The sequence below is a fragment of the Taudactylus pleione genome, unplaced genomic scaffold, assembly GCF_031769625.1.
Source record: "Taudactylus pleione unplaced genomic scaffold, aTauple2 ptg000788l, whole genome shotgun sequence".
Lineage (NCBI taxonomy): Eukaryota > Metazoa > Chordata > Amphibia > Anura > Myobatrachidae > Taudactylus > Taudactylus pleione.
The window spans coordinates 1,113,983-1,129,703 of record NW_028285190.1 but is presented as its reverse complement, the minus strand read 5'-3'; positions in this window follow the sequence as shown (position 1 = coordinate 1,129,703).

Genomic DNA, 15,721 nt, shown 5'->3' with positions numbered 1-15,721 from the left:
ATTTTAGTGCATGTTCTCTTGTTCTAATACTTCTCTTCCTCTGTAGATTAATTTCTTCTTGTACCTTGTCCCTGCAATATTTTAAAGCTTCTATCACAGCACATCTTTACTTCTCTATTTTCAAGCTAAGGGCCTGATTCAGCAAGGATTGCAATTCCAAAGTTGCATGCAGGAAGCTTTGCAATTGCGATCCTTACAATAATACAAATCCAGCAGGAGGTGTATGACACCCCCTGCTGCATTTGCGAACCCAGCACTGCGACGGAGGTAGCAGTCTGGGATCACTATTGCGACCATCGGTGGTCGATGGTCGCGATGTTGGATGGCGTCGGGCCTCAGGCCATCTGAGTAAGCCTCAGCTTACACAAAATGGAAGTTGCTCAAATCAATTTGGCAATACTCTTCAGGTGCCTGAAAGGGAGGGGTCATACTAAACAGAAAAAAAAAGGGGAGTATCCCTTATATAACCCCCAGCACACTACATTGTACCTGCAACAATACATGAAAACTACAGTATATGTAATAGAAATTCAGAGATATTTGTTGCATGCATTTACAAGTACATGGTAAGCTGCACGGCTTCTCTGATACTGGCAGTCCCTACTCTGCATGATAACAGTGCCTACTATGGGCAATGTAATTATCTATTGTAAGGCCTCATGATAAAGGCACATACAGAAATACATCCAAATTGAGAGCCAGCTTACCTGGGAGTCACCCTGGGAACTCCAACTAACACTACATGACCCAGCATGCCCTCCAAATGCTGGTTCATTCAGTTCTCTCAAAATAGCAAACATAAAATGGAAGCTGCTCAAATCAATTTGGCAATAGGTCAATCAGGTGTATGAAAGGGAGGGGTCATACTAAACAGAAAAACAGAAAGGGGAGTATCCCCTAGATATCCCCCAGCACACTAAATGCGTTGATCAATGCAGATCCTGGGCTAGCCTCTCCCAGAAAATGGGGCGTACATACCTGTTAATCAGTCAAGCAGGCAGAGGCATTCAAGGGTTTGAGTGCGACTATGCAGGACCCATTCTGCACACTCACACAGGCCCTATGTATGCTGAGGTGCTTTGGTCATTCCTGGTGAAGCTTGTGTTATAGACCATGCACCATTTTAATATCCCTTCTTTACAAAGTACCTAATTTTCTTCTTCAACATGCGGGTGTTATTGATTTAATGGTGGGAGAGGGAGGCATAAAGTTTTCAATTGTTGCTCTGCTTTTCCAAGAGGTAAACGGTAAATATCACTTTTTCAAACAATGGGCCTGATTTAGCAAGCATGGCAACTGTGATTACACACGCAATCGACTGATTGTTGTGTACTGCATACGTGTATGCATCGCAGTGCGCGTGTGCAAACCAGCCACTGCGATCAGGACTGCGATCGCAGTGACTACGCAGACTCATCGCAGAGTAATTGACAGGAAGTGCAGTTTGTGGGAGGTGATGGGGGTTGGTCGGCGAAACGCAGGATTGACAGTGTGTTTGAATGCCATTGCAGGGGCGTGCATACATTATCCACTACAATGGCCTACACAGCTTGGGCTCTCACTGCGTACCAGAAGGTGAGCAATTTCTGAGTAACATCTGACCTTGTGCAAGTGTGCGTGGGGCTGCGATTATACTCGATGTTTCCGATGGTTTTGCAGTCTTGCTAAGTATTACAGATGTGTGTAAGGTAAGGAGGGCCTCCCTATGTTGTGCTGCGATGGCATATGATCGCACCCTGTCTCGCAATAGCGAGACAGGGTGCGTAATCGCTATTGCATTCGCAGTTGCGATCCTTGCTGAATCTGGCCAAGTTTCCCAACATTCTATGTTTCGGACAAGCAGTAACTGAGCATAAGACAACAATAGCAGCAGATTCTGTAGTCAAAGCTGCAAGAACAGGTACGAAAGAGCCTCACTGCCTATCTACTGATGAGACAGTTTTGATTTTCGATAGACCTAATTTGTAGGGAAAGTCTGGAGGTAGACATAGGGAATATACCAGCCCCATAATAATACTGCAGTGATAGAAAGTAACTATTATTGAACTACAACTAACAGCATCCACCATTAGTACACAATTACTCCGAGTATGGAGTCTTACTGCACTACCACTACACGTATACCATACATTATAACTGCACTAATACTCTCAGCATGCACTTTCACTGCACTACCACTACACGTATACCGTACATTATAACTGCACTAATACTCTCAGCATGTACTTTCACTGCACTACCACTACACGCATACCGTACATTATAACTGCACTAATACTCTCAGCATGTACTTTTATTGCACTACCACTACACGTATACCGTACATTATAACTGCACTAATACTCTCAGCATGTACTTTCACTGCACTACCACTACACGTATACCGTACATTATAACTGCACTAATACTCTCAGCATGTACTTTCACTGCACTACCACTACACGTATACCATACATTATAACTGCACTAATACTCTCAGCATGTACTTTCACTGCACTACCACTACACGTATACCGTACATTATAACTGCACTAATACTCTCAGCATGTACTTTCACTGCACTACCACTACACGCATACCGTACATTATAACTGCACTAATACTCTCAGCATGCACTTTTATTGCACTACCACTACACGTATACCATACATTATAACTGCACTAATACTCTCAGCATGTACTTTCACTGCACTACCACTACACGTATACCGTACATTATAACTGCACTAATACTCTCAGCATGTACTTTCACTGCACTACCACTACACGTATACCGTACATTATAACTGCACTAATACTCTCAGCATGTACTTTCACTGCACTACCACTACACGTATACCGTACATTATAACTGCACTAATACTCTCAGCATGTACTTTCACTGCACTACCACTACACGTATACCGTACATTATAACTGCACTAATACTCTCAGCATGTACTTTCACTGCACTACCACTACACGTATACCGTACATTATAACTGCACTAATACTCTCAGCATGCACTTTTATTGCACTACCACTACACGTATACCATACATTATAACTGCACTAATACTCTCAGCATGCACTTTTATTGCACTACCACTACACGTATACCATACATTATAACTGCACTAATACTCTCAGCATGTACTTTCACTGCACTACCACTACACGTATACCATACATTATAACTGCACTAATACTCTCAGCATGCACTTTTATTGCACTACCACTACACGCATACCGTACATTATAACTGCACTAATACTCTCAGCATGTACTTTCACTGCACTACCACTACACGCATACCGTACATTATAACTGCACTAATACTCTCAGCATGCACTTTTATTGCACTACCACTACACGTATACCATACATTATAACTGCACTAATACTCTCAGCATGTACTTTCACTGCACTACCACTACACGCATACCGTACATTATAACTGCACTAATACTCTCAGCATGTACTTTCACTGCACTACCACTACACGTATACCATACATTATAACTGCACTAATACTCTCAGCATGTACTTTCACTGCACTACCACTACACGTATACCGTACATTATAACTGCACTAATACTCTCAGCATGTACTTTCACTGCACTACCACTACAGACACAGTAACTTGAATCTTGCAAAATGTAAGTGTTTTTTTTTGTCTGGGTAAAGTACTGTTTTTCTGTATTGAGTAGGGGTCACTTAAAGGCTCTGTGTATTGTGTAGGCTCTCTATATTATACATGGGATGCTAGCAGGCTCTATATATTGTGCATCGGTCCTTAGAATGACCTTTGTGTTGTGCAGGCGATCACTATATGAATCTCTGTATTGTTTGGAGGTAATATGAAGCCTTTGTATTGTTCAGGGGGTCACACAAAGGCTCTTTGGTGGTGTGGCATTCATACTGGCAGACCAGCGGTATATACATTGCCTGTCTCCTGCCAATTTTAGCTTGCCTACTAACAACTTGGACACACATACAACATGAGGTCACTTTTCATTTTTTTCCAGGGCCACATTAAGGGGGGGGGCATGCAATTGGCCATGGGGTTTATCACAGAGGTGCACCTTTCCTCTCAGTTTCAGGAGCTGTGAGAAAAAGTCCTTGATCAAAGGCACCTGTAGAGAATTCATGCGCGGGGGAACCCACTGATCCTGTTTTATTGAATAGCTACAGGCATGAAACCTGGTTTTTCCCCACGTGGCAAACCCCACTTCTAACAAGATTCACTCCTAACTTCTCAATCTGCCCCTGGAGCTAAGGATGAAGGAGTTAGACAAGGTCTTACCCACTTGACTTGCTGACTGTGCCATTTTCTTGTGAGTCCCGACCTTTGTGCTACTAATTTCTTCCTTAGTCTCCTTCTACTTAATCAAATGTAATATTTTATCTTTATTCTTCTGATCTTTCTTTCTTTACTGTGCTTCTTGAAAGTACTTTCCATTGTAGTTTTTAACCTGCCTGATACAATGGTCTGTTGCTATTAGTATTGTATTAAAGTAACTTTGATGTTGTTTTGTGCATAGAGCCACTCTACCACCTCTTATTTCTACTTTGCACCTTGGTATAGCTACATATGTCCCATTCATTATTTTCAATACACCATTGGCCTGATTCAGAGTTGGAAATAGAGTGAGATATCTCTCTCAACTGTGAACCTGAACAAACCATGTTGCAATGCAAGGGGTGTAAATACATACATCTCTCTGCACATTTTAAATCTGCCCCACCTGCAGTGCAGCATGGTTTCACCAAGATGATCAGTTGAGAGAGATATCTCACTCTATTCCCAAGTCTGAATCAGGCCCCATGGCTGTAATAGCCACATTGTCTAGAATAGATAATACATTGTAAGTATGGCCATTAGCTCTATTATTTTATAAGGTACAAGCCTTAATATCTGTATTACTGCTTTTCCTAATTCTACTTATTCTTTTTTGGGTTTTCTTAATGTAAACATTTGTACAGTAAATGGTTTTCTATAACCCTGGATACATTGCCTACTCTATCAATCCCTTATGCAGTGCAGAACAGTTACATTTTCCTGACTCATTTCTCCTCCCCTGTCAGTTAGATTAAATTCTTGCTAATGAAACCTCTGAACTATTCACCTAATAAATTGGCTTCTCTCCCTGTTAGGTTTACAACTATGCCCGAAAAATACATGTCCTTCTTACTTACACCAGTAAATAAGCCTCACAATACATTCTTTGGTGTGAAGAATCCTGACATTTATGTATGTCCTGATGCTGGTTGCTCCCAGCTGAGAACCACTCGGGCTGTGGTACTTATCACAGACTCACCTCAACCGGCCAAGCTGCATGTGTCATGAGGGACAACAGAAGTCAATGGGTTACAGAAGGTAGAATTGCAGGGACAAAACTTGTTTGAATGAGCTACATTGCAGAAAGTGCAACACTTTTGACCATGTACATTCCGATACGATAGTAGTTAAACTGAATGTTGTCAAGCCAGTTAGCATCGGTTCCTCCTGGATTACATGTAGTTCACATGTGGTTGAGCTGGCATGAACACAATGAAATGTAGTGCTGCATTATACATAGTGCATACTATACAGGCCTACTGTGACTCAGAGGCATTTGTCTAGCTACGGTGCCTACTTTTGCTCCCTGTGACTTGTGACATACTCAATGGCTTGCACATGCAGCATCCCTGCTAGCTGCTGGGCGCAGCCATGACAGTCTGAATCAGGCGACTGTCTATCCACCAACAGGAAATCAGTATGCAGTCACATAACGCCTGCAGCCAATCCCTGACAAGCCAAGGGTATATAAGGATTCCCCCTGCACACAACACTTGCCAGTGCAATGGTGTCCACAGCCTAGCTATGTGCTGTTTCTGTGAGCTCTTGCAGATTCTTATCTTTGCCCAGATACTCCAAGTGCAATTACCATCTTACTGCACTACTGGCTCCAGTATTCTGGTCCTATTCTTGTGTTCCAGCATTCTGGTCCCATTCCGGAGACCCAACAATCCGGTTCCATTCCAGTGTTCCAGCAATCCAGTCCCATTCTGGTGTTCCAGTAATCCGTTCCCATTCCGGTGTTCCACCTATCCAGTCCCATTCCGGTGTTCCAGTAATCTGGTCCCGTTAGAGTTATCTAGCATTCTGGTCCCATTCCGGTTATCCAGCATTCTGGTCCCTACCGGTTTTCCAGCATTTTGGTTCCAATCTGGTCATCCAGCATTCTGGTTTCATTCTGTTTATTCAACACTCTGGTCCAGAGCTACTCCAGGTTCCACATGATCCAGTATGCTGCTGGTTCTAACCTGGTTGATGTACCAAAGCTCTCTATACTATCTACCTGCACCTGTGTGCCTCAAGGATCCATCATCTGGTTCCCATCAAGTCTCCAAATGTCCCAGAGCTGGATTAAGGTTTGTTGGGGCACCTAAAAATAAAATTGTCAATATGATAATAAAAACATCAGCCAACTGTGTACAACTCTGAATCAGGCCCTATGTCAATAATTATTGCATCCAGGTTTGTTTGCATGTTTTTTTTGTTTATTTTTATGTATCATTACTATCTAGTAAGTATATATAGTGTATAAATAAAAGTGTTTATAATCTATCTTTCCCAGTAAAAGTAACTAAGGTAAGTAATGTGGTAGTGGAAGATGATCAAGGGCCTGATTTATGACAGATCGCAACTGAGATTACGCACGCAGTCTCACTGTGAAAATATGCTAATGATTGCTATTGCAATCCCGCCGCAGCCTAAGATAAGGATGCTCACTTTACCTTACAAACATCCATAATACTTAGAAAGACTGTAAAACCATCGGTAACATCGAGTACCATCACAGCCTCACGCACACTTGCACAAGGTCTGACTTTACTTAGAAATTGCTAACCTCATCGCACGCAATGAAAGCCCAAGCTGTGTATGGCATCGCAGTGGCTAATTTATGCACACCCCTGTAACAGTGTTCAAATGCACTGGCAGGCCTGCGTTTCGCCGACCACTCCCCCATCACCACCCCCAAACAGTCACTTCCTGTCAATGACTCTGTGAAGGGTTTGCATAGTCACTGCGATCACAGTCTGATCGCAGTGAGACCTTCGCGCACACGCACAAGGATGCATATGCATGCGCAGAATGCAACAATCGGCCGACTGCGTGCGTAATCGCAGTTGCGATCGGTAATGAATCAGGCATTATGTGGGTTGCACAATCACTAATTTTATTTGAATTTACTCCCAATACATACTAACTGAAACCCTCAACACTCTCAAAATTCAATAATAAAAAACCCTGTTCATTTATTTACTGTAAGTAAACTTAAACTGATCAAATTGGAACATTGTGTTATAAGCCCTGTTATAAGCTGGCATCCAATGTAAATACCTGCACGATGCAATAACCCTGTTGTTAAGAGTTAGGCAGCACAGGATCATTCTTAAATGCGACAGATATTGTTAGGCCACTGAGGCTGGTGCAGCAGTAGCAAAAAATGTCTTTTAGCATTACCGGTGCATGTGTAATGCTTTGCAAGCCAGTACTCAGTTTTATGTGAAAGGCTTCTCCCATCCCCCTGTAACTGAGATTTCCAGTATGGAACATTAGGTTATTGATTATTCCTGTGTTTGTTTAGATGGGTTGTATAACAATGTGTAGAGATGCCATTTGTGAAAATGAAAACCATCTCTGCACTACAGTACTGTCTATAAGACAATGATTAGACACTATGGCCCTCATTCAGAGCCGTACGCTCTGAGCAGAGCGCACGCTCTGCATGAGGGCCGGGCTCCATTTTCATGGAGCGTCCTCCTGGACGCTCGTATAGCTGTGGGTCACCACCCACAGGCTATACGAGCGTGCATTTTGATGGCCGCGATGGTCGTGACCATCGCGACCATCGAAATTGCGAGCCGGAGCCTGCGGTTGAGGTTTTCAACCGCAAGCTCCGGAGTGATTTTGGCTCTATCAGAGCCAAAATCACTCCCACTGACATCACTAGTGATGTCAGTGGGCCGGCTTCTGACGGGAGGCGTTCCCGTGGGAACGCCCCCGTCAGGGAGGCACGCCCCCGGCACGCCCACCAAAGGGGGCGTGCTGTCAATCAACATTGACAGCACGCCCCCTTTGATCGGACACAACGAGCGAAGGAAAGTCCTTCGCTCGTCGTGTCTGGCGCATGCGCACGACGGAGCTCCCTCCGTCGTGCGCATGCTCAGTGCAGACCATCGACCCACTTGCGAGCGGACAGCCGCTCGCGAGTGGGTCTGAATCAGGCCCTATATTTTAAGCAGGTCAGGTTTGAATAGAAAATAGCAAAGAAAAGAGTCACAGGAATTGTTTTAAGCCAGATGAGAAGATATAAGTTAAGGTGCCCATCCACTAGACGATTAAGTTGAGCGATTGAACGATAACGATCATTCAATCGTTTGCAAATCGTTTGCTAAAATGTCTAAAACAACTAGCAATGCGCGTGCCCGCTGGTCGTTTAGACCTCTATCATCGTGCAAACATACTGGACAACCTGACAATAACGTCAGGTTGAACATGTTTGCAGATGATTGATGACCCTGCACTGAACGACTACTCGTTCAGTGCAGGCTCATCATAGACTGACAATTGACTGTACGATTATATGTCGTAATTGTGCAGTCGTTTTCATGTCTGCTAGTGGATGGGCACCTTTAACCTGTAAGTCTGTTTTTGATAGATTTCAATAATAAATAATAGTAATAATAATAATAATAATAATAATAATAATAGTAATAGTAGTAGTAGTAGTAGTAATAATAGTAGTAGTCATAATAAAAATATTAGTAGTAGTAATAATAATAATATTAGTAGTAGTAATGATAGTAGTAGTAGTTGTAATTTTTATTATTATTACTACTACTATTATTATTATTATTATTATTATTATTATTATTATTACTACTACTATTATTATTATTACTATTATTACTACTACTATTATTATTTTTATTATTATAATAATAGTAGTAGTAGTAACAATAAAAATATTATTAGTAGTATTAATAATAGTAAAAATAATAGTAGTAGTAGTAATAATAGTAATAATAACAATTATAAAAAACATATGTGATCCATAATAGTTCATATTGGTCCGGACATGGAGTTGTGTGCTGCTGCGACCACATTAGCATTTCTTGCCATAGTCGCGCCTGTGACCATATGCTGATGCTAGTATCGGCCCTTTCCCTGGTGTACAAGCATGCTTCTAAGTATGGCTTCCAATGTAATTGATTAAAAGTCTGCAACCACTTCAGCGACATGCCCATAAGACGAACCATCTTCGTGCGTTTCAATAGCCACGTCCAGGAACACCTGGCACATTTCCTGTCCGATTCTGATACTGTGTGTCTCAATCGCAGCTGCGCCTCTGTGCATACACACAGCGTAACGCATGTGCCGTAAGAATTTTTGGAGTTTCCCACTCACACACAGAAACAGAAGATCTCTCAACTCCATGAACAACAGCACTGAGTGCGACTCAGAAATAGGGCCTTTATGTTGAAGTGGCCAATAAAAGAATAATATAACCAAAAGATATTAAATAAAAAAAAGTTATTGCTGTAAAGTGATAAAATAATGCAGTTCCAACTCACGGTACCTTCACTTGTATTGTAGGAGGGATATAAAATATTAATTGTGTATGACAAAATCTATATGGGGCCCTTGGGAAACCAGAAATCTTTATTTAAAACTTCTACAGATAAATTCTTCAGCCCTTGGAAATATAACTTCATCTTTATAGTGTATTGATATTAATAGTGGTAATGGCAAAGCATCAGCGCTAATGATTATTAGAAGGTTGGAAACAGCAATAGATTGACTTTGTAAGGGTGATAATGCTGCCATCACATTTGCGAGTCAGTCACTCATGTAAATAGGAGCTGACCCCTAATCCCATTTTAAAAATAAATCTGTCATTTGCTGCTAATTTTTGCACACTGAAAATGTAACAAGATACATCTTGTAAAATAGCATTTATGATATCTATACCGCAGTCACCTGAGACCTCAGTGATCCAATAAGTAAAATAATACCAGGCTAGCATATTTTGCAAGGTAATGGTACCTGAAAAAAGATCAAAATTTCTGTGCAAAAATGTTGCAATAAATCTTTAGTTCATAATAAAAGAGTTATTATTACACAGCTGTTGAGATTCAAAAATATATCATAAATACTATTGTTTAGATATTTTATGAATTTAAAAAATAAGGCACTGACTTCCCCTCTTTTCCATCTTACACAACTAGTGGACATCTGTTTTGTTTTGTTTTATATGGAATTCCTGTGTGTGCAGGTTCCCTGTCTTTGACAACAGATTCGCACAGCAGCTAGATCTCAATTTATGATATACTAGGTTATTGGACAGTCTCCACCCCTGCTCCACTCCATCCTACCCTCCCCTGTCCGGCCCCACCCCCTGTCATATGTTCTGACTGCCCATCTCCCCACCCACCTCCACCGCTCCGTCTCGATCCCCCACTCCATCTGCTTCATCCTCCTGCTCCCATACTTACCTCATTCACGCTGGGTGATCCACCTATGCAAGCTTTGTCCCGTCTGCCTCACAGCAGGCGTTGTTGGGGCGTGCGCATTTAGGAGACGGGTCAGACCATATACAATTAATATATAAGACGATGTTTGCATTGATATGTGAATGATTACGTAGGATAGCAACTGATTGCACCCAAGATGGCTGCCTCACCCTTTGCAAATATTTAAAGTGTTTTAGGTCCTACTAGAAGAAAATGCAAAAATTATTATAATTATTATTATTATTATAGAGACCCTGGCTCAGGCTAGCTAAAGCAGGTGTGCATAGCCTATAGGTTTGCAACCTCAATTGAGGTCCTGTAATTTATTTCTGCAGTCCCCTAATTGTCACATTATATGCTACTGGAAGCATCTCTTTTATGGTTATGGAACAATAGCACCAGGGCCGTAGCTAGGGTAGTGCTGCCGGTGCCATCGCACAGGGTACCACAGGTCAGGGGGCGCTGTTTGGGCCTGTCAAATTTATGTTTATTATCATTCTTGCTTGTAGCTTCCTCTTATTTCATCCCCGGCATCTCCTGACCTCCCCTATCTCTTCCCTGGCCCTTCCCCACGAAGCCATCGCCCTTTTTTGAGTGCATTATGTCCCTTTGAAAAATGAGGGGAGCGCCAATGCACTTTCTGGAACAGGGTACCAAAAAGTCTAGTTACGGCTCTGAATAGCACACCTGACAGATGAGAGTCCACAAACAGTGGTACACTGACCCTTGGAGCCCTGAATAAAAGAGGTTTCAGCACCACTGACCTAAACAAGTTGATTCAGTCCTGGTCACCATCTATCTAAATGTATATATGTATTGTGGGGCCCAGCACACTTATGTTTTTGGGGCCCCTTGTCTCCTCCCAGTAGGTACATGCAGGTTGGCTACTGTGTCTCTCTGCTTCAGCCCCTGTATCTGTCAGCCTTAAACCCAGTCCCTGTGTCTCACAGCCAAAGGGCTTCACAACCCCAGCCCCTGCGTCTCACAGCCCCAGCCCTTGCGTCTCACAGCCCCAGCCCTTGCGTCTCACAACCCCAGCCCCTGCGTCTCACAGCCCCAGCCCTTGCGTCTCACAGCCCCAGCCCCTGCATCTCACAGCCCCAGCCCTTGCGTCTCACAGCCCCAGCCCCTGTGTCTCACAGCCCCAGCCCTTGCGTCTCACAGCCCCAGCTCCTGTGTCTCACAGCCACAGCATCTCACTTCCCCAGCATCTCACAGCCTCAACTACTGTACCTCACAATCCCAGCCCATGTCTCACAATCCCAGCCCGTGTCTCACAACCCCAGCGTCTCACAGCCCCAGCATTTGTTCGTCTCCAACCGTGTGTCTTCATCTTCACCCCCCCCCTGCCATTTCATCTCCATTTTCCCCAACCACTGCCTGAATCGTGTCTCTCCAGCCCCCACAACAACCGCCCGACCTGCGTCTTTCCACGACAACCAACACTTACCTGTTGCTTGCTCTTTCTGTTCCCCAACGACACGGACCTGGCTCATCTCTAACCCAGTGGTGTAACATCATGACATCACGTGCGCTTCTTCCAGGCTACATGCGGCCGGCCTTCCTCTCTGTGCCCTGCTGAATATACCAGAGGCAAGGGGGACACATGAACTGGGCTGCTGAGATTCCTGAGGGGCCAGGCCCCTCACAATCTCAGGGCCCGGTACATGTGTCCCCTTTGTACCCCCCTGTTGCCGGGCCTGGTGGCAGAAGTGGTTTAAGAGAGAAGGGGGTCCATGTGTGGTCTCCTTATGGGCAACTCTCTCTCTCTCACATTCCCCAATTTTCCTGTTGATTATAGTGGCTTTGATGGAGAGATGAGTATATAAACTATGGGTTCAGGGTGTGTGGTGTGTATGGGTTTGCTGGCTGGTGACCCTGTACAGGCACCTAAACCCTTCACCACTGACCAAAGCTCAGTACACACTATACAATATATGGGGCCTGATTCAGCAAGGATCGCATGTGCTAAGATGCAGCAGTCAGTCGTTTTTCTCGCTCTGCGCATGCATATGCTTTGCAGTGTGCATGCGCGAACTAGCCACTGTGATCGGTCTAGCACAGTGTGTACGCCGACCCATTGCAGAATGATTGACAGGAAGTACCGTTTGTGGGTGGTGATGGGGGGGAGGTCGGACGAACGCAGGCATGTCAGTGCGTTGGGACGGCGTTGCAGGGCCGTGTATAAATTATTCACTGCAATACCATACGCAGGCTGAGGCCTCATAGCGTAGACTGAAATAAGCAATTCCTGAGTGAGGTCTGACCTACCTTAACTGTGCGTCTGGGGCCGATGTTACTCGATGTTACCGATTGTTTTGCTATGTTGCCCAAGTGTACGGATGTGAGTAAGGGAAAGTGGGCGTCCTTATGTTAGGCTGAGATCGCAGACATTTGCTTATCCCTGGTATTAGCAACTGCATTGCATGCGTATAAGCAGAATAGCGATCCTTGCTGAATCAGGCCCTTGGTACGATATGTCCCATCTGCTGTACTGCACGGCAAATGGGACGATGCAATGATCAACGCAGTGCTGTTATATGCAGCATGTAACGACACATCTCACCACCATGTATCATTACATCGCATTACACCATTGCTGGGTCACACATTGTAAAGTGTGCACTCAGCTTAAGTCTGCTACCTGAGAAAATGACAAGGTTCTGGTTACAGCATCTAATGTACTATATAAATGAGATATTTCTTTACCACTATAAGTAAACTCACATCCATAAACTACATCTATCATCTATCCTGCCATCTCTTCCTCTACCATTGGACCAAGCAGACTACAGCTCTGATGAGACTTTCAAAGGGGACCATTGATGATTGCTGAAGGATTGCAAATGCATATAATAAATTCACTTGTAGGGAGAATGCTTGGTAGAGGATAGGAGAACCTTTGTACATATCCATGCTGTGTTGCCCCAAAGGGATCAACATAATGGTGGAAGGGCCACTATCCCAATGAATGTACCCTATTAATCTGATAAACTAATTAAAAAAGAAGCTGCTTTACGTATACTACACGCAGATGATCCCTAGTAGGCTGGCGTACAAGCAAATAAGACAGGTATTATACGGTTGCATAATCAGTTGACACTTTGTAATCTCTCACTTCTACAAACAAATAAACGTGTCAATAAAAGAGAAAATATTGTGTCGCTTAAAAATTAGCAGAAAAGCACTATTCAGTTCAGCAGATGATTCTTACATCTCAAGGATGTGAGATGTACTAAGCCTTGGCTAGAGATAAAGTACCAACCAATCAGCTCCTAGCTGTCATTTTTCAAACATAGTCTGTATATTGACAGTTAGGAGTGGATTGGTTGGTATTTTATCTCTCTCCACTTTATCTCTCTCCAAGGCTCAGTGCATCTACCCCGTACAGAATTTGTGAGCAGGTATCCATTATGTATAAGTAAGACCATCAGACTGATAGAATGAAAGGCAGCAAACCAGCAATTGCTTAGCTTTTCAACCATATGCATAATAAGTACTTAGGGCTAATTATACTCTGATATTTTATGTGCTGTCTTTGAAAAGGTATATTGATAGGTATGTGGTTTTTATCCCATATACATAATAACTCAGATTGACAGCAGTTCATTTTATTAGAAAAGCAGAAGCAAAAAGCTGCGCTAAAGGAGGGGTTATGTTAAATGTGTCCAATGAAACTACAATTCACAACGTGCAATATAAAACACATTAGCACCAAAAAGATTACATACACTTTCTATCATTTTATATTGCAATACTATAGTAGCAGCTAATTAATAAAGGTATATGTGACACTATGTGTTTATTTTATTCACAGACTAATTTATGTTTTATGATTGCCTTTTAGTCTCCTCTGTTATTTGAATTCTATACTTATATTGATGATTGCTTTATGTATAATGTCCTATAATTTGCCATTCTCATTTTATTATAAAGGCATCTTTAGTATGGAGGTATTGGGATGTGTATTGTTTTTTTTTTACTTGTATGTTTTTTGAAAACTCGATGAAATAAACATGATTTAAAACAATATTTTAGCAATGTTCAAATACAGAGCTAATACAAATCAATAGTTTATTATTTTTACATTTGTTTTTACTGTAGTGTAAGGAACACATTGCTTTCTGCACAGAATTTGTTTGATTCCATTACATCTTCCAGAATTCCTCAGGGACAAACACAGTGGAATGTCCAGAAACTGGAGATTGACAGCTCAGCAGTGTGTCATATGATATAATGCAATCAATAGAGAGATGCATCCGCTTTTCACATTTACTAAAAGATAACTTGAAAACCATAGGATACTTCGAATTGGTAAATATAGCCCATTTGCAAAGATGCGGCAGTTCCTGGTAAGAAATAGATTTGTACAGGTGCTGCACATAGCAACCACTCATACAGATAGTATAATTCATTTTGTACATTCTATAAAATGATGGCTACAATCTGATTAGTTGCTAATTACAATACCTCCACATGTCCACTTTAGAAGGTTTGATAACTCTCCCTCTTCTTCACTATTATGTTTTCGGGCTCCCGATTCAGGTGCTATACTAGAGATCTAGAAGAGCTCTTAACTTTTAATATGTTGTGCCCTCATAAAAGTAAATATAGTTATTCTCTATCGCATCCCATATCAGAGTTCCACTTATTTTTTCATATAAGTAACCATGTTACAGCTGGAGTCATCTCTTCTAAATTCACCTTTTACTGTAGCAAGGAGTCGCCCATCTTGTTGGCAGGTATATTCATGAGTGTTTGTTGGCTGTCGCATGAGAAATGATAGCTAAGGAAAGCATATTTTCCACATTTCAGATGTGTAACCAGCTGGCAGGAAAAAAAGTTGAAACAAAGGGCATTTTGTAAATGCTTACAGTAGCTCTTTAAAGGGTCTATGGACCTCATTCAGAGCCACTCGCAAAAAGCAAGCGCTTGTTCTGAATGAGGGGGCTGCATTTTTTTTTTAATCCGGCCTCCTGGCCACTCGCCAAGCTGTGGGTGACCACCCACAGCTTTTGCGAGCGGCCAGGTGATGGTCGCGATGGTCGGAAGCTGGAAGCTCACACTAGACATCACTGGTGATGTCAGTAGGGCCGCCCACAAATGGTAGGCGTTCCTTCAGGAACACTTCCGTTTGACAAGCCACCCCCCCCACCCCGCCTACAAAACGGGACG